This window comes from Ixodes scapularis, unplaced genomic scaffold, assembly GCF_016920785.2.
Source record: "Ixodes scapularis isolate PalLabHiFi unplaced genomic scaffold, ASM1692078v2 PGA_scaffold10__122_contigs__length_95168666, whole genome shotgun sequence".
Lineage (NCBI taxonomy): Eukaryota > Metazoa > Arthropoda > Arachnida > Ixodida > Ixodidae > Ixodes > Ixodes scapularis.
The window spans coordinates 67,508,181-67,529,338 of record NW_024609836.1 but is presented as its reverse complement, the minus strand read 5'-3'; the positions used below and the strand labels follow the sequence as shown (position 1 = coordinate 67,529,338).

The following is a 21,158-nucleotide window of genomic DNA, read 5'->3' as shown; positions in this document are numbered from 1 at the left end:
CCTCCCCCACGAAATTCGCCTAGAAGGCTGCAAGGTCCTCGTCGTTGTGCCAGGACGGGCCCCACTGTGCCTTAGGTGCAGGCGTACGGGCCACATCCGGCGAGATTGCCGCGTCCCTCGCTGTACGGACTGCCACCGGTACGGCCACGCAGCAGAAGACTGCGTCAAAACCTACGCGTCTATCGCCCGTGACCGCAAGTCGGAGGACAACACCGACTACGTCATGGATGACGCGGAGGCAGAGGAAGCCGTCGGAGGGTCATCGCCCGTCACCCTGCCATCGACGGAGCCTAGTGGTACGCCCCCGCCCAACGACGACGGCAACCCTGACGCAGCGTCCTTCGTGCGCAACCCCGAGGAGAAATCCGAAGCGCAAGTCACGCCCAGCGACGACACTAAGGAGCGCCTGCCCCATGAGCCAGCAATATCCGGATGCGGTCCATCGGCAACGAAGCCCGGCCATCCCGGTGTGCAAAACAGCGAGGCCGGAGTGGAAGAGTGCCAGGACACAGACATGGACTCCACTCTCAAGCGACCGAGGGACCCTGCGCCAGCACCAGCTGCAACCGGCGGAATGGCCGCCAGCGGGATGCCTGTGCCAGGAATCAAGAAGTGTCGTATCGTGGCGAAGCCGCGTGTCCCGCCGGACGATCGTCGCAGGAAGGACTCCCTGTGAGTCTTTTCGGGCCTAAACGTCAATGCAAGTGTCAACAGTATTTTTGTTTCCATTGGCTTTTTCTTGCGCGAGCGCTTTTTTTTTTTTGCGAGCCTACCTTGTTCTTCGTCTAGCCTCCCTTTCAACCGTTCATGAACCTTGAACGATCTTTACGGGTAGGCACGTTAAACGTGCGCGGCTTTTGTGCCAGGCGTCGCCAATACCAGGTAAACCGCTTGTTTATCGAGAATGACCTGGATATAGTCGCGGTTCAAGAGACAAAAATGGAAGGCGAGGCCCAGACGGAGAACATGGTACGGCTTTTTGAAGCGAGGTATGACGTGTGCGTCAGCCACGCTAGGGGGACGTCGGGGGGTTGTCTTTTATTTCTAAAGAAATCTATCGGGACCGTCGAACAAGTCGTTAGTTGTGATTCGGGGCGCTTTGTCTTGTGCGATTTTATTATTTCCAACTACAAATTTCGTGTGGTGTGCATCTATGCCCCTATTAAGACGGAGGAACGTTTATTTTTTTTCGAGTTTATTGAAAAGTACGTTCAAACTGATCGATTAGTTATATTATTGGGCGATTTTAATTGTGTGTGCGCGCCGCAGGATAGGTCAAATAGCGTGAGGTATCGGGACGCGAGCACCGTGTTTTTCTGCGACATGCTTCAGCGGTGCGATTTAGAAGACATTGCCCACTGCGCGTCCCGTGGTAGAGGTTTAAAGTACACGCATTTCCAAGGTGCGAGTCATGCACGCTTGGATAGAGCGTATGTCTCACTCGACCTTGTAAGAGCGTGCAAGCAATACGCCGTTGATCACGTGTCGTTCAGTGATCATTGCCTTGTTTCTTTTTTAATTTGTTCCTCCAAAGACACGCCTAAAAAGTTCACGTGGGACTTGTGGAAATTTAATTCCAAACTCCTTGAAGACGAGCTTTTTGTACAAGCAGTTCGGAAAAATCTTGAAGATTCAGCGAGCGCAAAAGGGCAAGGATTTGGAGTAAAATGGGAACTGTTTAAACAGGAAATAAAATTGACTTCCATCGAGCGCTCCAGCTTATTGAAGCATAACGAAAAGAAAGAAACGCGCGAGTTAAACAGCCTGCTTCAAAGGTTGATGCTGGAAGAATGCCTATCGCCAGGTTCTTTTTCGGATGAAATTATCAGTATCAAAAAGCGCCTCGAAATTCTTGATACCGAAGAATACAAGGGGGCCATGCTGCGAGCGCGATGGAACCGGTTATCGCTTGGGGAGCTACCCACGAAAAGGGCGATAGGCGCTGAAAGAAAGTATGCGAGTCAAAATGAAATCACGGAAATTTCGTATCAGGGGGTTCTGACGAGCGACAACGTGAACATACAACGCGCGTTTGTTGAGTACTATAAAGAATTGTTCAGCTATCGTGAGCCTAAAAAGAACGGGTTTCGGAGTTCTTATTTGCCGTTAATGCCGAAGCTGGCAGACGAACTAAAAGAAAAGTTAGAACAACCTATAATGTTGTGGGAAGTAGAAAAAGCCATCGACAACTTAAAACCGGGAAAGTCACCCGGCCCTGATGGTTTAGGAGCAGAATTTTACAAAGCTTTCAAAGATCAGCTTGCCCCGTTTTTGCACTGTGTGTTTACCGAAGCGTATACTCTTAATGTTTTGCCCCCGTCGTTTTTGTGCACACACACAATTTTTATTCCCAAAACTGAAGACCGCTTGAAACTCCGTTCCGTTGGTTCTTACCGCCCTATCACACTGACCAATGTAGACTACAAGATTTTCATGAAAGTGTTAGCGGAACGATTACAAAGTGTCATTAGCATTATCGTCGGCCCGCACCAGACGTGTGGTATAAAGGGAAGGAGTATTGTAACGAACGTGCACGTTGCACGAAGTATTTTGGAATGTTGCGACACTATGGAAAAAAGAGTGGCAATGTTACAAGTCGACCTGGAAAAGGCCTTTGACCGGGTGTCCCATCAAGTCCTTTTTGCTATTTTAGACCATGTAAATGTAGGGGCAGTTTTGTGTGATGGTATACGTATGGCGTACAAAAATTGCGCCACTCGACTTGTGGTGAACAAATGTGTGACTGAACGCGTTCCTCTCCTTTCTTCCGTGAGACAAGGCTGTCCCATTTCGCCCTTGCTTTTTTGTATTTTTCTCGAACCGTTTTGTTTAAGCGTTATTCATAGTAGTTGTATTCGAGGTTTTAAGTTACAAACTGTTGAAGTCCGCATCTTGTCATATGCGGATGACGTGGCAATTTTTTGTAGCGACAAAAACAGTGTAAAGAAAGCCGTAGAGTTGACAGAAACGTTTTGCGACCATACGTGCAGTTCTGTTAACTTTGAAAAGTGTGTGGGTCTTTGGCACGGCGATTGGCCTTCCACGCCGACTGTTTATGAACGCATTACGTGGGCGGATTCGCCGTCTCGGTATCTTGGGGTACCATTGAATCACTATCGCAACACTGACGAATACTGGCGCGATGAGACTGAGGCTTTGCGCGCGAAGGCGAACAAGTGGGGAGGCCAGGGTTTATCAATTTTCGCGCGTGCATCTGTGTGTAACACATTTCTTGCTGCGAAGATTTGGTACGTGTTGCAGGTGTTGCATTGTTCACGTATTAACGTTCACCGCATTCATCGTGTATTTGCCGTTTTTATTTGGAGCTCGGTATGGGAGAGGACGAGCCGTACGAATCTTTTCCGAAGGGTCAGTGTTGGCGGTCTGGGACTTTCCCATTTGTTTGTGAGACAGCTGGTTAACAGATTTTTTTTTCTTCGAGACCAGAAAGATCCTTTTTTATGCACTGTCATTCAAGCGAGGCTGCGCAGCACTCTCCCTGAGTTCATTGTGTCGTCCGGCATAGACGTCAGTGGTTCTGTACGCGGCTATCTAAAAGAGGTCGTTGGTGCTTATCAGTTTTTAACAACACGCTTTTCTTTGGAATACTTGTGCGGTGTCTCGCGGAAACGGTTGACAAACGACATTATTGATTTAATTTTTCCCACTCCTTTGTATCGTATGTTTTTCAGTGAAGGCCCAGGGCAGGACGTATTAAAACGTGTAAAAAGAATGGTGATTCCCGCCTCAACCAAAACGTTTTTTTTCAAGTTGCACAGCCAAACCTTACCTGTCAAAGCATGGCTAGCCGAAAAGGGAGTGCCTATTGCGTGGACCGATAACTGCATATTATGCAAAAAGCAGGAAACAATCGAACATGTTTTTATAGACTGCTGGGATGCAGTGTTTTTCTGGGACGTACTGCAAAGAACGCTCAAAAAGGACCTGCCTCTTACGCCGCATGGAATTCGTTTTTTACCTGTTAAAGGGGACGAGGGCGTACCTCTAGACATGGTCATGCTGCTGGGCCTTCACAGTTTGTGGCGGTGTCGCATGGCCGTGCGTCATGCAGACGTCGATCTGCGTCCTGTGCACAAGTATTTTGCAGAGCAAATGTGCTTTATGAAGGAAGTGTATAAGGCCCAACAACCTTGGCCTGAATGGTTGCCACTTCTTGAGGGGCTTGCTAACCTCAAAGAATTTTAACATTTTTGTGTCAGCCAGGTGAGCTGATGGTTTTTTAACCTCTTATTTTGAGTGTATGTTATTGCATTGTCCCTGTCAAAATCAAGCAATAAAGAAAAAAAAAAAAAAATCGGCCATACCACGCTGAATGCGCCGGTTCTCGTCCGATCACCGAAGCTAAGCAGCATCGGGCTCCGTCAGTACTTGCGAGGGAGACCACCTGGGAACACGGAGTGCTGATGGCACATTTTGTTTTAAATACGCTGGTGCTTTCTTTCTTTTTTAATTAATTAAAATATAAGCGCTAGGGAATGGAACGAAAAAAGCCAGACAAGCAGAGCGCTTTCGTTGCGATCTACCTATTTCCTTCTGGTAGCCTCCATATCGCCATCGGCCATACCACGCTGAATGCGCCGGTTCTCGTCCGATCACCGAAGCTAAGCAGCATCGGGCTCCGTCAGTACTTGGGAGGGAGACCACCTGGGAACACGGAGTGCTGATGGCACATTTTGTTTTAAATACGCTGGTGCTTTCTTTCTTTTTTAATTAATTAAAATATAAGCGCTAGGGAATGGGACGAGAAAGGCCAGACAAGCAGAGCGCTTTCGTTGCGATCTACCTATTTCCTTCTGGTAGCCTCCATATCGCCATCGGCCATACCACGCTGAATGCGCCGGTTCTCGTCCGATCACCGAAGCTAAGCAGCATCGGGCTCCGTCAGTACTTGCGAGGGAGACCACCTGGGAACACGGAGTGCTGATGGCACATTTTGTTTTAAATACGCTGGTGCTTTCTTTCTTTTTTAATTAATTAAAATATAAGCGCTAGGGAATGGAACGAAAAAAGCCAGACAAGCAGAGCGCTTTCGTTGCGATCTACCTATTTCCTTCTGGTAGCCTCCATATCGCCATCGGCCATACCACGCTGAATGCGCCGGTTCTCGTCCGATCACCGAAGCTAAGCAGCATCGGGCTCCGTCAGTACTTGCGAGGGAGACCACCTGGGAACACGGAGTGCTGATGGCACATTTTGTTTTAAATACGCTGGTGCTTTCTTTCTTTTTTAATTAATTAAAATATAAGCGCTAGGGAATGGGACGAGAAAGGCCAGACAAGCAGAGCGCTTTCGTTGCGATCTACCTATTTCCTTCTGGTAGCCTCCATATCGCCATCGGCCATACCACGCTGAATGCGCCGGTTCTCGTCCGATCACCGAAGCTAAGCAGCATCGGGCTCCGTCAGTACTTGCGAGGGAGACCACCTGGGAACACGGAGTGCTGATGGCACATTTTGTTTTAAATACGCTGGTGCTTTCTTTCTTTTTTAATTAATTAAAATATAAGCGCTAGGGAATGGAACGAAAAAAGCCAGACAAGCAGAGCGCTTTCGTTGCGATCTACCTATTTCCTTCTGGTAGCCTCCATATCGCCATCGGCCATACCACGCTGAATGCGCCGGTTCTCGTCCGATCACCGAAGCTAAGCAGCATCGGGCTCCGTCAGTACTTGCGAGGGAGACCACCTGGGAACACGGAGTGCTGATGGCACATTTTGTTTTAAATACGCTGGTGCTTTCTTTCTTTTTTAATTAATTAAAATATAAGCGCTAGGGAATGGAACGAAAAAAGCCAGACAAGCAGAGCGCTTTCGTTGCGATCTACCTATTTCCTTCTGGTAGCCTCCATATCGCCATCGGCCATACCACGCTGAATGCGCCGGTTCTCGTCCGATCACCGAAGCTATGCAGCATCGGGCTCCGTCAGTACTTGCGAGGGAGACCACCTGGGAACACGGAGTGCTGATGGCACATTTTGTTTTAAATACGCTGGTGCTTTCTTTCTTTTTTAATTAATTAAAATATAAGCGCTAGGGAATGGGACGAGAAAGGCCAGACAAGCAGAGCGCTTTCGTTGCGATCTACCTATTTCCTTCTGGTAGCCTCCATATCGCCATCGGCCATACCACGCTGAATGCGCCGGTTCTCGTCCGATCACCGAAGCTAAGCAGCATCGGGCTCCGTCAGTACTTGCGAGGGAGACCACCTGGGAACACGGAGTGCTGATGGCACATTTTGTTTTAAATACGCTGGTGCTTTCTTTCTTTTTTAATTAATTAAAATATAAGCGCTAGGGAATGGAACGAAAAAAGCCAGACAAGCAGAGCGCTTTCGTTGCGATCTACCTATTTCCTTCTGGTAGCCTCCATATCGCCATCGGCCATACCACGCTGAATGCGCCGGTTCTCGTCCGATCACCGAAGCTATGCAGCATCGGGCTCCGTCAGTACTTGCGAGGGAGACCACCTGGGAACACGGAGTGCTGATGGCACATTTTGTTTTAAATACGCTGGTGCTTTCTTTCTTTTTTAATTAATTAAAATATAAGCGCTAGGGAATGGGACGAGAAAGGCCAGACAAGCAGAGCGCTTTCGTTGCGATCTACCTATTTCCTTCTGGTAGCCTCCATATCGCCATCGGCCATACCACGCTGAATGCGCCGGTTCTCGTCCGATCACCGAAGCTAAGCAGCATCGGGCTCCGTCAGTACTTGGGAGGGAGACCACCTGGGAACACGGAGTGCTGATGGCACATTTTGTTTTAAATACGCTGGTGCTTTCTTTCTTTTTTAATTAATTAAAATATAAGCGCTAGGGAATGGAACGAAAAAAGCCAGACAAGCAGAGCGCTTTCGTTGCGATCTACCTATTTCCTTCTGGTAGCCTCCATATCGCCATCGGCCATACCACGCTGAATGCGCCGGTTCTCGTCCGATCACCGAAGCTATGCAGCATCGGGCTCCGTCAGTACTTGAGAGGGAGACCACCTGGGAACACGGAGTGCTGATGGCACATTTTGTTTTAAATACGCTGGTGCTTTCTTTCTTTTTTAATTAATTAAAATATAAGCGCTAGGGAATGGGACGAGAAAGGCCAGACAAGCAGAGCGCTTTCGTTGCGATCTACCTATTTCCTTCTGGTAGCCTCCATATCGCCATCGGCCATACCACGCTGAATGCGCCGGTTCTCGTCCGATCACCGAAGCTATGCAGCATCGGGCTCCGTCAGTACTTGAGAGGGAGACCACCTGGGAACACGGAGTGCTGATGGCACATTTTGTTTTAAATACGCTGGTGCTTTCTTTCTTTTTTAATTAATTAAAATATAAGCGCTAGGGAATGGGACGAGAAAGGCCAGACAAGCAGAGCGCTTTCGTTGCAATCTACCTATTTCCTTCTGGTAGCCTCCATATCGCCATCGGCCATACCACGCTGAATGCGCCGGTTCTCGTCCGATCACCGAAGCTATGCAGCATCGGGCTCCGTCAGTACTTGAGAGGGAGACCACCTGGGAACACGGAGTGCTGATGGCACATTTTGTTTTAAATACGCTGGTGCTTTCTTTCTTTTTTAATTAATTAAAATATAAGCGCTAGGGAATGGAACGAAAAAAGCCAGACAAGCAGAGCGCTTTCGTTGCGATCTACCTATTTCCTTCTGGTAGCCTCCATATCGCCATCGGCCATACCACGCTGAATGCGCCGGTTCTCGTCCGATCACCGAAGCTAAGCAGCATCGGGCTCCGTCAGTACTTGAGAGGGAGACCACCTGGGAACACGGAGTGCTGATGGCACATTTTGTTTTAAATACGCTGGTGCTTTCTTTCTTTTTTAATTAATTAAAATATAAGCGCTAGGGAATGGAACGAAAAAAGCCAGACAAGCAGAGCGCTTTCGTTGCGATCTACCTATTTCCTTCTGGTAGCCTCCATATCGCCATCGGCCATACCACGCTGAATGCGCCGGTTCTCGTCCGATCACCGAAGCTAAGCAGCATCGGGCTCCGTCAGTACTTGCGAGGGAGACCACCTGGGAACACGGAGTGCTGATGGCACATTTTGTTTTAAATACGCTGGTGCTTTCTTTCTTTTTTAATTAATTAAAATATAAGCGCTAGGGAATGGGACGAGAAAGGCCAGACAAGCAGAGCGCTTTCGTTGCAATCTACCTATTTCCTTCTGGTAGCCTCCATATCGCCATCGGCCATACCACGCTGAATGCGCCGGTTCTAGTCCGATCACCGAAGCTATGCAGCATCGGGCTCCGTCAGTACTTGAGAGGGAGACCACCTGGGAACACGGAGTGCTGATGGCACATTTTGTTTTAAATACGCTGGTGCTTTCTTTCTTTTTTAATTAATTAAAATATAAGCGCTAGGGAATGGAACGAAAAAAGCCAGACAAGCAGAGCGCTTTCGTTGCGATCTACCTATTTCCTTCTGGTAGCCTCCATATCGCCATCGGCCATACCACGCTGAATGCGCCGGTTCTCGTCCGATCACCGAAGCTATGCAGCATCGGGCTCCGTCAGTACTTGCGAGGGAGACCACCTGGGAACACGGAGTGCTGATGGCACATTTTGTTTTAAATACGCTGGTGCTTTCTTTCTTTTTTAATTAATTAAAATATAAGCGCTAGGGAATGGAACGAAAAAAGCCAGACAAGCAGAGCGCTTTCGTTGCGATCTACCTATTTCCTTCTGGTAGCCTCCATATCGCCATCGGCCATACCACGCTGAATGCGCCGGTTCTAGTCCGATCACCGAAGCTATGCAGCATCGGGCTCCGTCAGTACTTGAGAGGGAGACCACCTGGGAACACGGAGTGCTGATGGCACATTTTGTTTTAAATACGCTGGTGCTTTCTTTCTTTTTTAATTAATTAAAATATAAGCGCTAGGGAATGGGACGAGAAAGGCCAGACAAGCAGAGCGCTTTCGTTGCGATCTACCTATTTCCTTCTGGTAGCCTCCATATCGCCATCGGCCATACCACGCTGAATGCGCCGGTTCTCGTCCGATCACCGAAGCTATGCAGCATCGGGCTCCGTCAGTACTTGAGAGGGAGACCACCTGGGAACACGGAGTGCTGATGGCACATTTTGTTTTAAATACGCTGGTGCTTTCTTTCTTTTTTAATTAATTAAAATATAAGCGCTAGGGAATGGGACGAGAAAAGCCAGACAAGCAGAGCGCTTTCGTTGCGATCTACCTATTTCCTTCTGGTAGCCTCCATATCGCCATCGGCCATACTACGCTGAATGCGCCGGTTCTCGTCCGATCACCGAAGCTAAGCAGCATCGGGCTCCGTCAGTACTTGAGAGGGAGACCACCTGGGAACACGGAGTGCTGATGGCACATTTTGTTTTAAATACGCTGGTGCTTTCTTTCTTTTTTAATTAATTAAAATATAAGCGCTAGGGAATGGGACGAGAAAGGCCAGACAAGCAGAGCGCTTTCGTTGCGATCTACCTATTTCCTTCTGGTAGCCTCCATATCGCCATCGGCCATACTACGCTGAATGCGCCGGTTCTCGTCCGATCACCGAAGCTAAGCAGCATCGGGCTCCGTCAGTACTTGAGAGGGAGACCACCTGGGAACACGGAGTGCTGATGGCACATTTTGTTTTAAATACGCTGGTGCTTTCTTTCTTTTTTAATTAATTAAAATATAAGCGCTAGGGAATGGGACGAGAAAGGCCAGACAAGCAGAGCGCTTTCGTTGCAATCTACCTATTTCCTTCTGGTAGCCTCCATATCGCCATCGGCCATACCACGCTGAATGCGCCGGTTCTCGTCCGATCACCGAAGCTATGCAGCATCGGGCTCCGTCAGTACTTGAGAGGGAGACCACCTGGGAACACGGAGTGCTGATGGCACATTTTGTTTTAAATACGCTGGTGCTTTCTTTCTTTTTTAATTAATTAAAATATAAGCGCTAGGGAATGGAACGAAAAAAGCCAGACAAGCAGAGCGCTTTCGTTGCGATCTACCTATTTCCTTCTGGTAGCCTCCATATCGCCATCGGCCATACCACGCTGAATGCGCCGGTTCTCGTCCGATCACCGAAGCTATGCAGCATCGGGCTCCGTCAGTACTTGAGAGGGAGACCACCTGGGAACACGGAGTGCTGATGGCACATTTTGTTTTAAATACGCTGGTGCTTTCTTTCTTTTTTAATTAATTAAAATATAAGCGCTAGGGAATGGAACGAAAAAAGCCAGACAAGCAGAGCGCTTTCGTTGCGATCTACCTATTTCCTTCTGGTAGCCTCCATATCGCCATCGGCCATACCACGCTGAATGCGCCGGTTCTCGTCCGATCACCGAAGCTAAGCAGCATCGGGCTCCGTCAGTACTTGAGAGGGAGACCACCTGGGAACACGGAGTGCTGATGGCACATTTTGTTTTAAATACGCTGGTGCTTTCTTTCTTTTTTAATTAATTAAAATATAAGCGCTAGGGAATGGGACGAGAAAGGCCAGACAAGCAGAGCGCTTTCGTTGCAATCTACCTATTTCCTTCTGGTAGCCTCCATATCGCCATCGGCCATACCACGCTGAATGCGCCGGTTCTCGTCCGATCACCGAAGCTATGCAGCATCGGGCTCCGTCAGTACTTGAGAGGGAGACCACCTGGGAACACGGAGTGCTGATGGCACATTTTGTTTTAAATACGCTGGTGCTTTCTTTCTTTTTTAATTAATTAAAATATAAGCGCTAGGGAATGGAACGAAAAAAGCCAGACAAGCAGAGCGCTTTCGTTGCGATCTACCTATTTCCTTCTGGTAGCCTCCATATCGCCATCGGCCATACCACGCTGAATGCGCCGGTTCTCGTCCGATCACCGAAGCTATGCAGCATCGGGCTCCGTCAGTACTTGAGAGGGAGACCACCTGGGAACACGGAGTGCTGATGGCACATTTTGTTTTAAATACGCTGGTGCTTTCTTTCTTTTTTAATTAATTAAAATATAAGCGCTAGGGAATGGAACGAAAAAAGCCAGACAAGCAGAGCGCTTTCGTTGCGATCTACCTATTTCCTTCTGGTAGCCTCCATATCGCCATCGGCCATACCACGCTGAATGCGCCGGTTCTCGTCCGATCACCGAAGCTATGCAGCATCGGGCTCCGTCAGTACTTGAGAGGGAGACCACCTGGGAACACGGAGTGCTGATGGCACATTTTGTTTTAAATACGCTGGTGCTTTCTTTCTTTTTTAATTAATTAAAATATAAGCGCTAGGGAATGGGACGAGAAAAGCCAGACAAGCAGAGCGCTTTCGTTGCGATCTACCTATTTCCTTCTGGTAGCCTCCATATCGCCATCGGCCATACCACGCTGAATGCGCCGGTTCTCGTCCGATCACCGAAGCTAAGCAGCATCGGGCTCCGTCAGTACTTGAGAGGGAGACCACCTGGGAACACGGAGTGCTGATGGCACATTTTGTTTTAAATACGCTGGTGCTTTCTTTCTTTTTTAATTAATTAAAATATAAGCGCTAGGGAATGGGACGAGAAAGGCCAGACAAGCAGAGCGCTTTCGTTGCAATCTACCTATTTCCTTCTGGTAGCCTCCATATCGCCATCGGCCATACCACGCTGAATGCGCCGGTTCTAGTCCGATCACCGAAGCTATGCAGCATCGGGCTCCGTCAGTACTTGAGAGGGAGACCACCTGGGAACACGGAGTGCTGATGGCACATTTTGTTTTAAATACGCTGGTGCTTTCTTTCTTTTTTAATTAATTAAAATATAAGCGCTAGGGAATGGAACGAAAAAAGCCAGACAAGCAGAGCGCTTTCGTTGCGATCTACCTATTTCCTTCTGGTAGCCTCCATATCGCCATCGGCCATACCACGCTGAATGCGCCGGTTCTCGTCCGATCACCGAAGCTAAGCAGCATCGGGCTCCGTCAGTACTTGAGAGGGAGACCACCTGGGAACACGGAGTGCTGATGGCACATTTTGTTTTAAATACGCTGGTGCTTTCTTTCTTTTTTAATTAATTAAAATATAAGCGCTAGGGAATGGGACGAGAAAGGCCAGACAAGCAGAGCGCTTTCGTTGCAATCTACCTATTTCCTTCTGGTAGCCTCCATATCGCCATCGGCCATACCACGCTGAATGCGCCGGTTCTAGTCCGATCACCGAAGCTATGCAGCATCGGGCTCCGTCAGTACTTGAGAGGGAGACCACCTGGGAACACGGAGTGCTGATGGCACATTTTGTTTTAAATACGCTGGTGCTTTCTTTCTTTTTTAATTAATTAAAATATAAGCGCTAGGGAATGGAACGAAAAAAGCCAGACAAGCAGAGCGCTTTCGTTGCGATCTACCTATTTCCTTCTGGTAGCCTCCATATCGCCATCGGCCATACCACGCTGAATGCGCCGGTTCTCGTCCGATCACCGAAGCTATGCAGCATCGGGCTCCGTCAGTACTTGCGAGGGAGACCACCTGGGAACACGGAGTGCTGATGGCACATTTTGTTTTAAATACGCTGGTGCTTTCTTTCTTTTTTAATTAATTAAAATATAAGCGCTAGGGAATGGAACGAAAAAAGCCAGACAAGCAGAGCGCTTTCGTTGCAATCTACCTATTTCCTTCTGGTAGCCTCCATATCGCCATCGGCCATACCACGCTGAATGCGCCGGTTCTCGTCCGATCACCGAAGCTATGCAGCATCGGGCTCCGTCAGTACTTGAGAGGGAGACCACCTGGGAACACGGAGTGCTGATGGCACATTTTGTTTTAAATACGCTGGTGCTTTCTTTCTTTTTTAATTAATTAAAATATAAGCGCTAGGGAATGGAACGAAAAAAGCCAGACAAGCAGAGCGCTTTCGTTGCGATCTACCTATTTCCTTCTGGTAGCCTCCATATCGCCATCGGCCATACCACGCTGAATGCGCCGGTTCTCGTCCGATCACCGAAGCTATGCAGCATCGGGCTCCGTCAGTACTTGAGAGGGAGACCACCTGGGAACACGGAGTGCTGATGGCACATTTTGTTTTAAATACGCTGGTGCTTTCTTTCTTTTTTAATTAATTAAAATATAAGCGCTAGGGAATGGAACGAAAAAAGCCAGACAAGCAGAGCGCTTTCGTTGCGATCTACCTATTTCCTTCTGGTAGCCTCCATATCGCCATCGGCCATACCACGCTGAATGCGCCGGTTCTCGTCCGATCACCGAAGCTATGCAGCATCGGGCTCCGTCAGTACTTGAGAGGGAGACCACCTGGGAACACGGAGTGCTGATGGCACATTTTGTTTTAAATACGCTGGTGCTCTCTTTCTTTTTTAATTAATTAAAATATAAGCGCTAGGGAATGGAACGAAAAAAGCCAGACAAGCAGAGCGCTTTCGTTGCGATCTACCTATTTCCTTCTGGTAGCCTCCATATCGCCATCGGCCATACCACGCTGAATGCGCCGGTTCTCGTCCGATCACCGAAGCTATGCAGCATCGGGCTCCGTCAGTACTTGAGAGGGAGACCACCTGGGAACACGGAGTGCTGATGGCACATTTTGTTTTAAATACGCTGGTGCTTTCTTTCTTTTTTAATTAATTAAAATATAAGCGCTAGGGAATGGAACGAAAAAAGCCAGACAAGCAGAGCGCTTTCGTTGCGATCTACCTATTTCCTTCTGGTAGCCTCCATATCGCCATCGGCCATACCACGCTGAATGCGCCGGTTCTCGTCCGATCACCGAAGCTATGCAGCATCGGGCTCCGTCAGTACTTGAGAGGGAGACCACCTGGGAACACGGAGTGCTGATGGCACATTTTGTTTTAAATACGCTGGTGCTCTCTTTCTTTTTTAATTAATTAAAATATAAGCGCTAGGGAATGGAACGAAAAAAGCCAGACAAGCAGAGCGCTTTCGTTGCAATCTACCTATTTCCTTCTGGTAGCCTCCATATCGCCATCGGCCATACCACGCTGAATGCGCCGGTTCTCGTCCGATCACCGAAGCTATGCAGCATCGGGCTCCGTCAGTACTTGAGAGGGAGACCACCTGGGAACACGGAGTGCTGATGGCACATTTTGTTTTAAATACGCTGGTGCTTTCTTTCTTTTTTAATTAATTAAAATATAAGCGCTAGGGAATGGAACGAAAAAAGCCAGACAAGCAGAGCGCTTTCGTTGCGATCTACCTATTTCCTTCTGGTAGCCTCCATATCGCCATCGGCCATACCACGCTGAATGCGCCGGTTCTCGTCCGATCACCGAAGCTATGCAGCATCGGGCTCCGTCAGTACTTGAGAGGGAGACCACCTGGGAACACGGAGTGCTGATGGCACATTTTGTTTTAAATACGCTGGTGCTTTCTTTCTTTTTTAATTAATTAAAATATAAGCGCTAGGGAATGGAACGAAAAAAGCCAGACAAGCAGAGCGCTTTCGTTGCAATCTACCTATTTCCTTCTGGTAGCCTCCATATCGCCATCGGCCATACCACGCTGAATGCGCCGGTTCTCGTCCGATCACCGAAGCTATGCAGCATCGGGCTCCGTCAGTACTTGAGAGGGAGACCACCTGGGAACACGGAGTGCTGATGGCACATTTTGTTTTAAATACGCTGGTGCTTTCTTTCTTTTTTAATTAATTAAAATATAAGCGCTAGGGAATGGAACGAAAAAAGCCAGACAAGCAGAGCGCTTTCGTTGCAATCTACCTATTTCCTTCTGGTAGCCTCCATATCGCCATCGGCCATACCACGCTGAATGCGCCGGTTCTCGTCCGATCACCGAAGCTATGCAGCATCGGGCTCCGTCAGTACTTGCGAGGGAGACCACCTGGGAACACGGAGTGCTGATGGCACATTTTGTTTTAAATACGCTGGTGCTTTCTTTCTTTTTTAATTAATTAAAATATAAGCGCTAGGGAATGGAACGAAAAAAGCCAGACAAGCAGAGCGCTTTCGTTGCGATCTACCTATTTCCTTCTGGTAGCCTCCATATCGCCATCGGCCATACCACGCTGAATGCGCCGGTTCTCGTCCGATCACCGAAGCTATGCAGCATCGGGCTCCGTCAGTACTTGCGAGGGAGACCACCTGGGAACACGGAGTGCTGATGGCACATTTTGTTTTAAATACGCTGGTGCTCTCTTTCTTTTTTAATTAATTAAAATATAAGCGCTAGGGAATGGAACGAAAAAAGCCAGACAAGCAGAGCGCTTTCGTTGCGATCTACCTATTTCCTTCTGGTAGCCTCCATATCGCCATCGGCCATACCACGCTGAATGCGCCGGTTCTCGTCCGATCACCGAAGCTATGCAGCATCGGGCTCCGTCAGTACTTGAGAGGGAGACCACCTGGGAACACGGAGTGCTGATGGCACATTTTGTTTTAAATACGCTGGTGCTCTCTTTCTTTTTTAATTAATTAAAATATAAGCGCTAGGGAATGGAACGAAAAAAGCCAGACAAGCAGAGCGCTTTCGTTGCGATCTACCTATTTCCTTCTGGTAGCCTCCATATCGCCATCGGCCATACCACGCTGAATGCGCCGGTTCTCGTCCGATCACCGAAGCTATGCAGCATCGGGCTCCGTCAGTACTTGAGAGGGAGACCACCTGGGAACACGGAGTGCTGATGGCACATTTTGTTTTAAATACGCTGGTGCTTTCTTTCTTTTTTAATTAATTAAAATATAAGCGCTAGGGAATGGAACGAAAAAAGCCAGACAAGCAGAGCGCTTTCGTTGCGATCTACCTATTTCCTTCTGGTAGCCTCCATATCGCCATCGGCCATACCACGCTGAATGCGCCGGTTCTCGTCCGATCACCGAAGCTATGCAGCATCGGGCTCCGTCAGTACTTGAGAGGGAGACCACCTGGGAACACGGAGTGCTGATGGCACATTTTGTTTTAAATACGCTGGTGCTTTCTTTCTTTTTTAATTAATTAAAATATAAGCGCTAGGGAATGGAACGAAAAAAGCCAGACAAGCAGAGCGCTTTCGTTGCGATCTACCTATTTCCTTCTGGTAGCCTCCATATCGCCATCGGCCATACCACGCTGAATGCGCCGGTTCTCGTCCGATCACCGAAGCTATGCAGCATCGGGCTCCGTCAGTACTTGAGAGGGAGACCACCTGGGAACACGGAGTGCTGATGGCACATTTTGTTTTAAATACGCTGGTGCTCTCTTTCTTTTTTAATTAATTAAAATATAAGCGCTAGGGAATGGAACGAAAAAAGCCAGACAAGCAGAGCGCTTTCGTTGCGATCTACCTATTTCCTTCTGGTAGCCTCCATATCGCCATCGGCCATACCACGCTGAATGCGCCGGTTCTCGTCCGATCACCGAAGCTATGCAGCATCGGGCTCCGTCAGTACTTGAGAGGGAGACCACCTGGGAACACGGAGTGCTGATGGCACATTTTGTTTTAAATACGCTGGTGCTCTCTTTCTTTTTTAATTAATTAAAATATAAGCGCTAGGGAATGGAACGAAAAAAGCCAGACAAGCAGAGCGCTTTCGTTGCGATCTACCTATTTCCTTCTGGTAGCCTCCATATCGCCATCGGCCATACCACGCTGAATGCGCCGGTTCTCGTCCGATCACCGAAGCTATGCAGCATCGGGCTCCGTCAGTACTTGAGAGGGAGACCACCTGGGAACACGGAGTGCTGATGGCACATTTTGTTTTAAATACGCTGGTGCTTTCTTTCTTTTTTAATTAATTAAAATATAAGCGCTAGGGAATGGAACGAAAAAAGCCAGACAAGCAGAGCGCTTTCGTTGCGATCTACCTATTTCCTTCTGGTAGCCTCCATATCGCCATCGGCCATACCACGCTGAATGCGCCGGTTCTCGTCCGATCACCGAAGCTATGCAGCATCGGGCTCCGTCAGTACTTGCGAGGGAGACCACCTGGGAACACGGAGTGCTGATGGCACATTTTGTTTTAAATACGCTGGTGCTCTCTTTCTTTTTTAATTAATTAAAATATAAGCGCTAGGGAATGGAACGAAAAAAGCCAGACAAGCAGAGCGCTTTCGTTGCGATCTACCTATTTCCTTCTGGTAGCCTCCATATCGCCATCGGCCATACCACGCTGAATGCGCCGGTTCTCGTCCGATCACCGAAGCTATGCAGCATCGGGCTCCGTCAGTACTTGAGAGGGAGACCACCTGGGAACACGGAGTGCTGATGGCACATTTTGTTTTAAATACGCTGGTGCTCTCTTTCTTTTTTAATTAATTAAAATATAAGCGCTAGGGAATGGAACGAAAAAAGCCAGACAAGCAGAGCGCTTTCGTTGCGATCTACCTATTTCCTTCTGGTAGCCTCCATATCGCCATCGGCCATACCACGCTGAATGCGCCGGTTCTCGTCCGATCACCGAAGCTATGCAGCATCGGGCTCCGTCAGTACTTGAGAGGGAGACCACCTGGGAACACGGAGTGCTGATGGCACATTTTGTTTTAAATACGCTGGTGCTCTCTTTCTTTTTTAATTAATTAAAATATAAGCGCTAGGGAATGGAACGAAAAAAGCCAGACAAGCAGAGCGCTTTCGTTGCGATCTACCTATTTCCTTCTGGTAGCCTCCATATCGCCATCGGCCATACCACGCTGAATGCGCCGGTTCTCGTCCGATCACCGAAGCTATGCAGCATCGGGCTCCGTCAGTACTTGAGAGGGAGACCACCTGGGAACACGGAGTGCTGATGGCACATTTTGTTTTAAATACGCTGGTGCTCTCTTTCTTTTTTAATTAATTAAAATATAAGCGCTAGGGAATGGAACGAAAAAAGCCAGACAAGCAGAGCGCTTTCGTTGCGATCTACCTATTTCCTTCTGGTAGCCTCCATATCGCCATCGGCCATACCACGCTGAATGCGCCGGTTCTCGTCCGATCACCGAAGCTATGCAGCATCGGGCTCCGTCAGTACTTGAGAGGGAGACCACCTGGGAACACGGAGTGCTGATGGCACATTTTGTTTTAAATACGCTGGTGCTTTCTTTCTTTTTTAATTAATTAAAATATAAGCGCTAGGGAATGGAACGAAAAAAGCCAGACAAGCAGAGCGCTTTCGTTGCGATCTACCTATTTCCTTCTGGTAGCCTCCATATCGCCATCGGCCATACCACGCTGAATGCGCCGGTTCTCGTCCGATCACCGAAGCTATGCAGCATCGGGCTCCGTCAGTACTTGCGAGGGAGACCACCTGGGAACACGGAGTGCTGATGGCACATTTTGTTTTAAATACGCTGGTGCTTTCTTTCTTTTTTAATTAATTAAAATATAAGCGCTAGGGAATGGAACGAAAAAAGCCAGACAAGCAGAGCGCTTTCGTTGCAATCTACCTATTTCCTTCTGGTAGCCTCCATATCGCCATCGGCCATACCACGCTGAATGCGCCGGTTCTCGTCCGATCACCGAAGCTATGCAGCATCGGGCTCCGTCAGTACTTGCGAGGGAGACCACCTGGGAACACGGAGTGCTGATGGCACATTTTGTTTTAAATACGCTGGTGCTTTCTTTCTTTTTTAATTAATTAAAATATAAGCGCTAGGGAATGGAACGAAAAAAGCCAGACAAGCAGAGCGCTTTCGTTGCGATCTACCTATTTCCTTCTGGTAGCCTCCATATCGCCATCGGCCATACCACGCTGAATGCGCCGGTTCTCGTCCGATCACCGAAGCTATGCAGCATCGGGCTCCGTCAGTACTTGAGAGGGAGACCACCTGGGAACACGGAGTGCTGATGGCACATTTTGTTTTAAATACGCTGGTGCTCTCTTTCTTTTTTAATTAATTAAAATATAAGCGCTAGGGAATGGAACGAAAAAAGCCAGACAAGCAGAGCGCTTTCGTTGCGATCTACCTATTTCCTTCTGGTAGCCTCCATATCGCCATCGGCCATACCACGCTGAATGCGCCGGTTCTCGTCCGATCACCGAAGCTAAGCAGCATCGGGCTCCGTCAGTACTTGCGAGGGAGACCACCTGGGAACACGGAGTGCTGATGGCACATTTTGTTTTAAATACGCTGGTGCTTTCTTTCTTTTTTAATTAATTAAAATATAAGCGCTAGGGAATGGAACGAAAAAAGCCAGACAAGCAGAGCGCTTTCGTTGCGATCTACCTATTTCCTTCTGGTAGCCTCCATATCGCCATCGGCCATACCACGCTGAATGCGCCGGTTCTCGTCCGATCACCGAAGCTATGCAGCATCGGGCTCCGTCAGTACTTGAGAGGGAGACCACCTGGGAACACGGAGTGCTGATGGCACATTTTGTTTTAAATACGCTGGTGCTTTCTTTCTTTTTTAATTAATTAAAATATAAGCGCTAGGGAATGGAACGAAAAAAGCCAGACAAGCAGAGCGCTTTCGTTGCGATCTACCTATTTCCTTCTGGTAGCCTCCATATCGCCATCGGCCATACCACGCTGAATGCGCCGGTTCTCGTCCGATCACCGAAGCTAAGCAGCATCGGGCTCCGTCAGTACTTGCGAGGGAGACCACCTGGGAACACGGAGTGCTGATGGCACATTTTGTTTTAAATACGCTGGTGCTTTCTTTCTTTTTTAATTAATTAAAATATAAGCGCTAGGGAATGGAACGAAAAAAGCCAGACAAGCAGAGCGCTTTCGTTGCGATCTACCTATTTCCTTCTGGTAGCCTCCATATCGCCATCGGCCATACCACGCTGAATGCGCCGGTTCTCGTCCGATCACCGAAGCTATGCAGCATCGGGCTCCGTCAGTACTTGAGAGGGAGACCACCTGGGAACACGGAGTGCTGATGGCACATTTTGTTTTAAATACGCTGGTGCTTTCTTTCTTTTTTAATTAATTAAAATATAAGCGCTAGGGAATGGAACGAAAAAAGCCAGACAAGCAGAGCGCTTTCGTTGCGATCTACCTATTTCCTTCTGGTAGCCTCCATATCGCCATCGGCCATACCACGCTGAATGCGCCGGTTCTCGTCCGATCACCGAAGCTAAGCAGCATCGGGCTCCGTCAGTACTTGCGAGGGAGACCACCTGGGAACACGGAGTGCTGATGGCACATTTTGTTTTAAATACGCTGGTGCTTTCTTTCTTTTTTAATTAATTAAAATATAAGCGCTAGGGAATGGAACGAAAAAAGCCAGACAAGCAGAGCGCTTTCGTTGCGATCTACCTATTTCCTTCTGGTAGCCTCCATATCGCCATCGGCCATACCACGCTGAATGCGCCGGTTCTCGTCCGATCACCGAAGCTATGCAGCATCGGGCTCCGTCAGTACTTGAGAGGGAGACCACCTGGGAACACGGAGTGCTGATGGCACATTTTGTTTTAAATACGCTGGTGCTTTCTTTCTTTTTTAATTAATTAAAATATAAGCGCTAGGGAATGGAACGAAAAAAGCCAGACAAGCAGAGCGCTTTCGTTGCGATCTACCTATTTCCTTCTGGTAGCCTCCATATCGCCATCGGCCATACCACGCTGAATGCGCCGGTTCTCGTCCGATCACCGAAGCTATGCAGCATCGGGCTCCGTCAGTACTTGCGAGGGAGACCACCTGGGAACACGGAGTGCTGATGGCACATTTTGTTTTAAATACGCTGGTGCTTTCTTTCTTTTTTAATTAATTAAAATATAAGCGCTAGGGAATGGAACGAAAAAAGCCAGACAAGCAGAGCGCTTTCGTTGCAATCTACCTATTTCCTTCTGGTAGCCTCCATATCGCCATCGGCCATACCACGCTGAATGCGCCGGTTCTCGTCCGATCACCGAAGCTATGCAGCATCGGGCTCCGTCAGTACTTGAGAGGGAGACCACCTGGGAACACGGAGTGCTGATGGCACATTTTGTTTTAAATACGCTGGTGCTTTCTTTCTTTTTTAATTAATTAAAATATAAGCGCTAGGGAATGGAACGAAAAAAGCCAGACAAGCAGAGCGCTTTCGTTGCAATCTACCTATTTCCTTCTGGTAGCCTCCATATCGCCATCGGCCATACCACGCTGAATGCGCCGGTTCTCGTCCGATCACCGAAGCTATGCAGCATCGGGCTCCGTCAGTACTTGAGAGGGAGACCACCTGGGAACACGGAGTGCTGATGGCACATTTTGTTTTAAATACGCTGGTGCTCTCTTTCTTTTTTAATTAATTAAAATATAAGCGCTAGGGAATGGAACGAAAAAAGCCAGACA

General features: G+C 48.4%; 6 non-coding genes and 59 pseudogenes across 6 annotated transcripts; all 65 read left to right on the top strand.

Annotated features, from left to right (window-relative positions):
- The first annotated feature begins 4,311 nt into the window (after positions 1 to 4,311).
- Positions 4,312 to 4,430, top strand: LOC120845146 (annotated as a pseudogene).
- A 141-nt stretch (positions 4,431 to 4,571) lies between these two features.
- LOC121834951 lies at positions 4,572 to 4,690 on the top strand. The gene has a single exon (XR_006077407.1). It is a non-coding gene; the product is annotated as a 5S ribosomal RNA (ribosomal RNA).
- Positions 4,691 to 4,831: 141 nt separating this feature from the next.
- LOC121834927 lies at positions 4,832 to 4,950 on the top strand (annotated as a pseudogene).
- Positions 4,951 to 5,091: 141 nt separating this feature from the next.
- LOC121834926 lies at positions 5,092 to 5,210 on the top strand (annotated as a pseudogene).
- A 141-nt stretch (positions 5,211 to 5,351) lies between these two features.
- On the top strand, positions 5,352 to 5,470 carry LOC121834925 (annotated as a pseudogene).
- Positions 5,471 to 5,611: 141 nt separating this feature from the next.
- On the top strand, positions 5,612 to 5,730 carry LOC120844998 (annotated as a pseudogene).
- A 141-nt stretch (positions 5,731 to 5,871) lies between these two features.
- LOC120845111 lies at positions 5,872 to 5,990 on the top strand (annotated as a pseudogene).
- A 141-nt stretch (positions 5,991 to 6,131) lies between these two features.
- LOC120844999 lies at positions 6,132 to 6,250 on the top strand (annotated as a pseudogene).
- Positions 6,251 to 6,391: 141 nt separating this feature from the next.
- LOC120845112 lies at positions 6,392 to 6,510 on the top strand (annotated as a pseudogene).
- Positions 6,511 to 6,651: 141 nt separating this feature from the next.
- Positions 6,652 to 6,770, top strand: LOC120844955. Its single transcript, XR_005716517.1, has one exon. It is a non-coding gene; the product is annotated as a 5S ribosomal RNA (ribosomal RNA).
- Positions 6,771 to 6,911: 141 nt separating this feature from the next.
- LOC120845032 lies at positions 6,912 to 7,030 on the top strand (annotated as a pseudogene).
- Positions 7,031 to 7,171: 141 nt separating this feature from the next.
- LOC120845033 lies at positions 7,172 to 7,290 on the top strand (annotated as a pseudogene).
- Positions 7,291 to 7,431: 141 nt separating this feature from the next.
- Positions 7,432 to 7,550, top strand: LOC120845034 (annotated as a pseudogene).
- Positions 7,551 to 7,691: 141 nt separating this feature from the next.
- LOC120844989 lies at positions 7,692 to 7,810 on the top strand. The gene has a single exon (XR_005716551.1). It is a non-coding gene; the product is annotated as a 5S ribosomal RNA (ribosomal RNA).
- A 141-nt stretch (positions 7,811 to 7,951) lies between these two features.
- On the top strand, positions 7,952 to 8,070 carry LOC120845000 (annotated as a pseudogene).
- Positions 8,071 to 8,211: 141 nt separating this feature from the next.
- Positions 8,212 to 8,330, top strand: LOC120845142 (annotated as a pseudogene).
- Positions 8,331 to 8,471: 141 nt separating this feature from the next.
- LOC120845113 lies at positions 8,472 to 8,590 on the top strand (annotated as a pseudogene).
- A 141-nt stretch (positions 8,591 to 8,731) lies between these two features.
- LOC120845143 lies at positions 8,732 to 8,850 on the top strand (annotated as a pseudogene).
- Positions 8,851 to 8,991: 141 nt separating this feature from the next.
- On the top strand, positions 8,992 to 9,110 carry LOC120845035 (annotated as a pseudogene).
- Positions 9,111 to 9,251: 141 nt separating this feature from the next.
- Positions 9,252 to 9,370, top strand: LOC120845007 (annotated as a pseudogene).
- A 141-nt stretch (positions 9,371 to 9,511) lies between these two features.
- LOC120845008 lies at positions 9,512 to 9,630 on the top strand (annotated as a pseudogene).
- Positions 9,631 to 9,771: 141 nt separating this feature from the next.
- Positions 9,772 to 9,890, top strand: LOC120845037 (annotated as a pseudogene).
- A 141-nt stretch (positions 9,891 to 10,031) lies between these two features.
- Positions 10,032 to 10,150, top strand: LOC120845038 (annotated as a pseudogene).
- Positions 10,151 to 10,291: 141 nt separating this feature from the next.
- On the top strand, positions 10,292 to 10,410 carry LOC120844990. The gene has a single exon (XR_005716552.1). It is a non-coding gene; the product is annotated as a 5S ribosomal RNA (ribosomal RNA).
- A 141-nt stretch (positions 10,411 to 10,551) lies between these two features.
- On the top strand, positions 10,552 to 10,670 carry LOC120845039 (annotated as a pseudogene).
- Positions 10,671 to 10,811: 141 nt separating this feature from the next.
- LOC120845040 lies at positions 10,812 to 10,930 on the top strand (annotated as a pseudogene).
- A 141-nt stretch (positions 10,931 to 11,071) lies between these two features.
- On the top strand, positions 11,072 to 11,190 carry LOC120845041 (annotated as a pseudogene).
- Positions 11,191 to 11,331: 141 nt separating this feature from the next.
- Positions 11,332 to 11,450, top strand: LOC120844991. Its single transcript, XR_005716553.1, has one exon. It is a non-coding gene; the product is annotated as a 5S ribosomal RNA (ribosomal RNA).
- A 141-nt stretch (positions 11,451 to 11,591) lies between these two features.
- On the top strand, positions 11,592 to 11,710 carry LOC120845144 (annotated as a pseudogene).
- Positions 11,711 to 11,851: 141 nt separating this feature from the next.
- Positions 11,852 to 11,970, top strand: LOC120844992. Its single transcript, XR_005716554.1, has one exon. It is a non-coding gene; the product is annotated as a 5S ribosomal RNA (ribosomal RNA).
- A 141-nt stretch (positions 11,971 to 12,111) lies between these two features.
- On the top strand, positions 12,112 to 12,230 carry LOC120845145 (annotated as a pseudogene).
- A 141-nt stretch (positions 12,231 to 12,371) lies between these two features.
- On the top strand, positions 12,372 to 12,490 carry LOC120845114 (annotated as a pseudogene).
- A 141-nt stretch (positions 12,491 to 12,631) lies between these two features.
- Positions 12,632 to 12,750, top strand: LOC120845042 (annotated as a pseudogene).
- A 141-nt stretch (positions 12,751 to 12,891) lies between these two features.
- LOC120845044 lies at positions 12,892 to 13,010 on the top strand (annotated as a pseudogene).
- A 141-nt stretch (positions 13,011 to 13,151) lies between these two features.
- On the top strand, positions 13,152 to 13,270 carry LOC120845045 (annotated as a pseudogene).
- A 141-nt stretch (positions 13,271 to 13,411) lies between these two features.
- LOC120845046 lies at positions 13,412 to 13,530 on the top strand (annotated as a pseudogene).
- Positions 13,531 to 13,671: 141 nt separating this feature from the next.
- Positions 13,672 to 13,790, top strand: LOC120845047 (annotated as a pseudogene).
- Positions 13,791 to 13,931: 141 nt separating this feature from the next.
- LOC120845048 lies at positions 13,932 to 14,050 on the top strand (annotated as a pseudogene).
- A 141-nt stretch (positions 14,051 to 14,191) lies between these two features.
- Positions 14,192 to 14,310, top strand: LOC120845050 (annotated as a pseudogene).
- Positions 14,311 to 14,451: 141 nt separating this feature from the next.
- LOC120845051 lies at positions 14,452 to 14,570 on the top strand (annotated as a pseudogene).
- Positions 14,571 to 14,711: 141 nt separating this feature from the next.
- On the top strand, positions 14,712 to 14,830 carry LOC120845115 (annotated as a pseudogene).
- Positions 14,831 to 14,971: 141 nt separating this feature from the next.
- LOC120845116 lies at positions 14,972 to 15,090 on the top strand (annotated as a pseudogene).
- Positions 15,091 to 15,231: 141 nt separating this feature from the next.
- LOC120845052 lies at positions 15,232 to 15,350 on the top strand (annotated as a pseudogene).
- A 141-nt stretch (positions 15,351 to 15,491) lies between these two features.
- Positions 15,492 to 15,610, top strand: LOC120845053 (annotated as a pseudogene).
- Positions 15,611 to 15,751: 141 nt separating this feature from the next.
- Positions 15,752 to 15,870, top strand: LOC120845054 (annotated as a pseudogene).
- A 141-nt stretch (positions 15,871 to 16,011) lies between these two features.
- LOC120845056 lies at positions 16,012 to 16,130 on the top strand (annotated as a pseudogene).
- A 141-nt stretch (positions 16,131 to 16,271) lies between these two features.
- LOC120845057 lies at positions 16,272 to 16,390 on the top strand (annotated as a pseudogene).
- A 141-nt stretch (positions 16,391 to 16,531) lies between these two features.
- On the top strand, positions 16,532 to 16,650 carry LOC120845058 (annotated as a pseudogene).
- A 141-nt stretch (positions 16,651 to 16,791) lies between these two features.
- Positions 16,792 to 16,910, top strand: LOC120845117 (annotated as a pseudogene).
- A 141-nt stretch (positions 16,911 to 17,051) lies between these two features.
- Positions 17,052 to 17,170, top strand: LOC120845059 (annotated as a pseudogene).
- Positions 17,171 to 17,311: 141 nt separating this feature from the next.
- LOC120845060 lies at positions 17,312 to 17,430 on the top strand (annotated as a pseudogene).
- Positions 17,431 to 17,571: 141 nt separating this feature from the next.
- Positions 17,572 to 17,690, top strand: LOC120845061 (annotated as a pseudogene).
- A 141-nt stretch (positions 17,691 to 17,831) lies between these two features.
- On the top strand, positions 17,832 to 17,950 carry LOC120845062 (annotated as a pseudogene).
- Positions 17,951 to 18,091: 141 nt separating this feature from the next.
- Positions 18,092 to 18,210, top strand: LOC120845118 (annotated as a pseudogene).
- A 141-nt stretch (positions 18,211 to 18,351) lies between these two features.
- LOC120845120 lies at positions 18,352 to 18,470 on the top strand (annotated as a pseudogene).
- A 141-nt stretch (positions 18,471 to 18,611) lies between these two features.
- LOC120845063 lies at positions 18,612 to 18,730 on the top strand (annotated as a pseudogene).
- Positions 18,731 to 18,871: 141 nt separating this feature from the next.
- LOC120845002 lies at positions 18,872 to 18,990 on the top strand (annotated as a pseudogene).
- Positions 18,991 to 19,131: 141 nt separating this feature from the next.
- Positions 19,132 to 19,250, top strand: LOC120845064 (annotated as a pseudogene).
- Positions 19,251 to 19,391: 141 nt separating this feature from the next.
- Positions 19,392 to 19,510, top strand: LOC120845003 (annotated as a pseudogene).
- Positions 19,511 to 19,651: 141 nt separating this feature from the next.
- Positions 19,652 to 19,770, top strand: LOC120845065 (annotated as a pseudogene).
- Positions 19,771 to 19,911: 141 nt separating this feature from the next.
- On the top strand, positions 19,912 to 20,030 carry LOC120845004 (annotated as a pseudogene).
- A 141-nt stretch (positions 20,031 to 20,171) lies between these two features.
- On the top strand, positions 20,172 to 20,290 carry LOC120845068 (annotated as a pseudogene).
- A 141-nt stretch (positions 20,291 to 20,431) lies between these two features.
- LOC120845121 lies at positions 20,432 to 20,550 on the top strand (annotated as a pseudogene).
- Positions 20,551 to 20,691: 141 nt separating this feature from the next.
- LOC120845069 lies at positions 20,692 to 20,810 on the top strand (annotated as a pseudogene).
- Positions 20,811 to 20,951: 141 nt separating this feature from the next.
- LOC120845070 lies at positions 20,952 to 21,070 on the top strand (annotated as a pseudogene).
- The last annotated feature ends 88 nt before the right edge of the window (positions 21,071 to 21,158 follow it).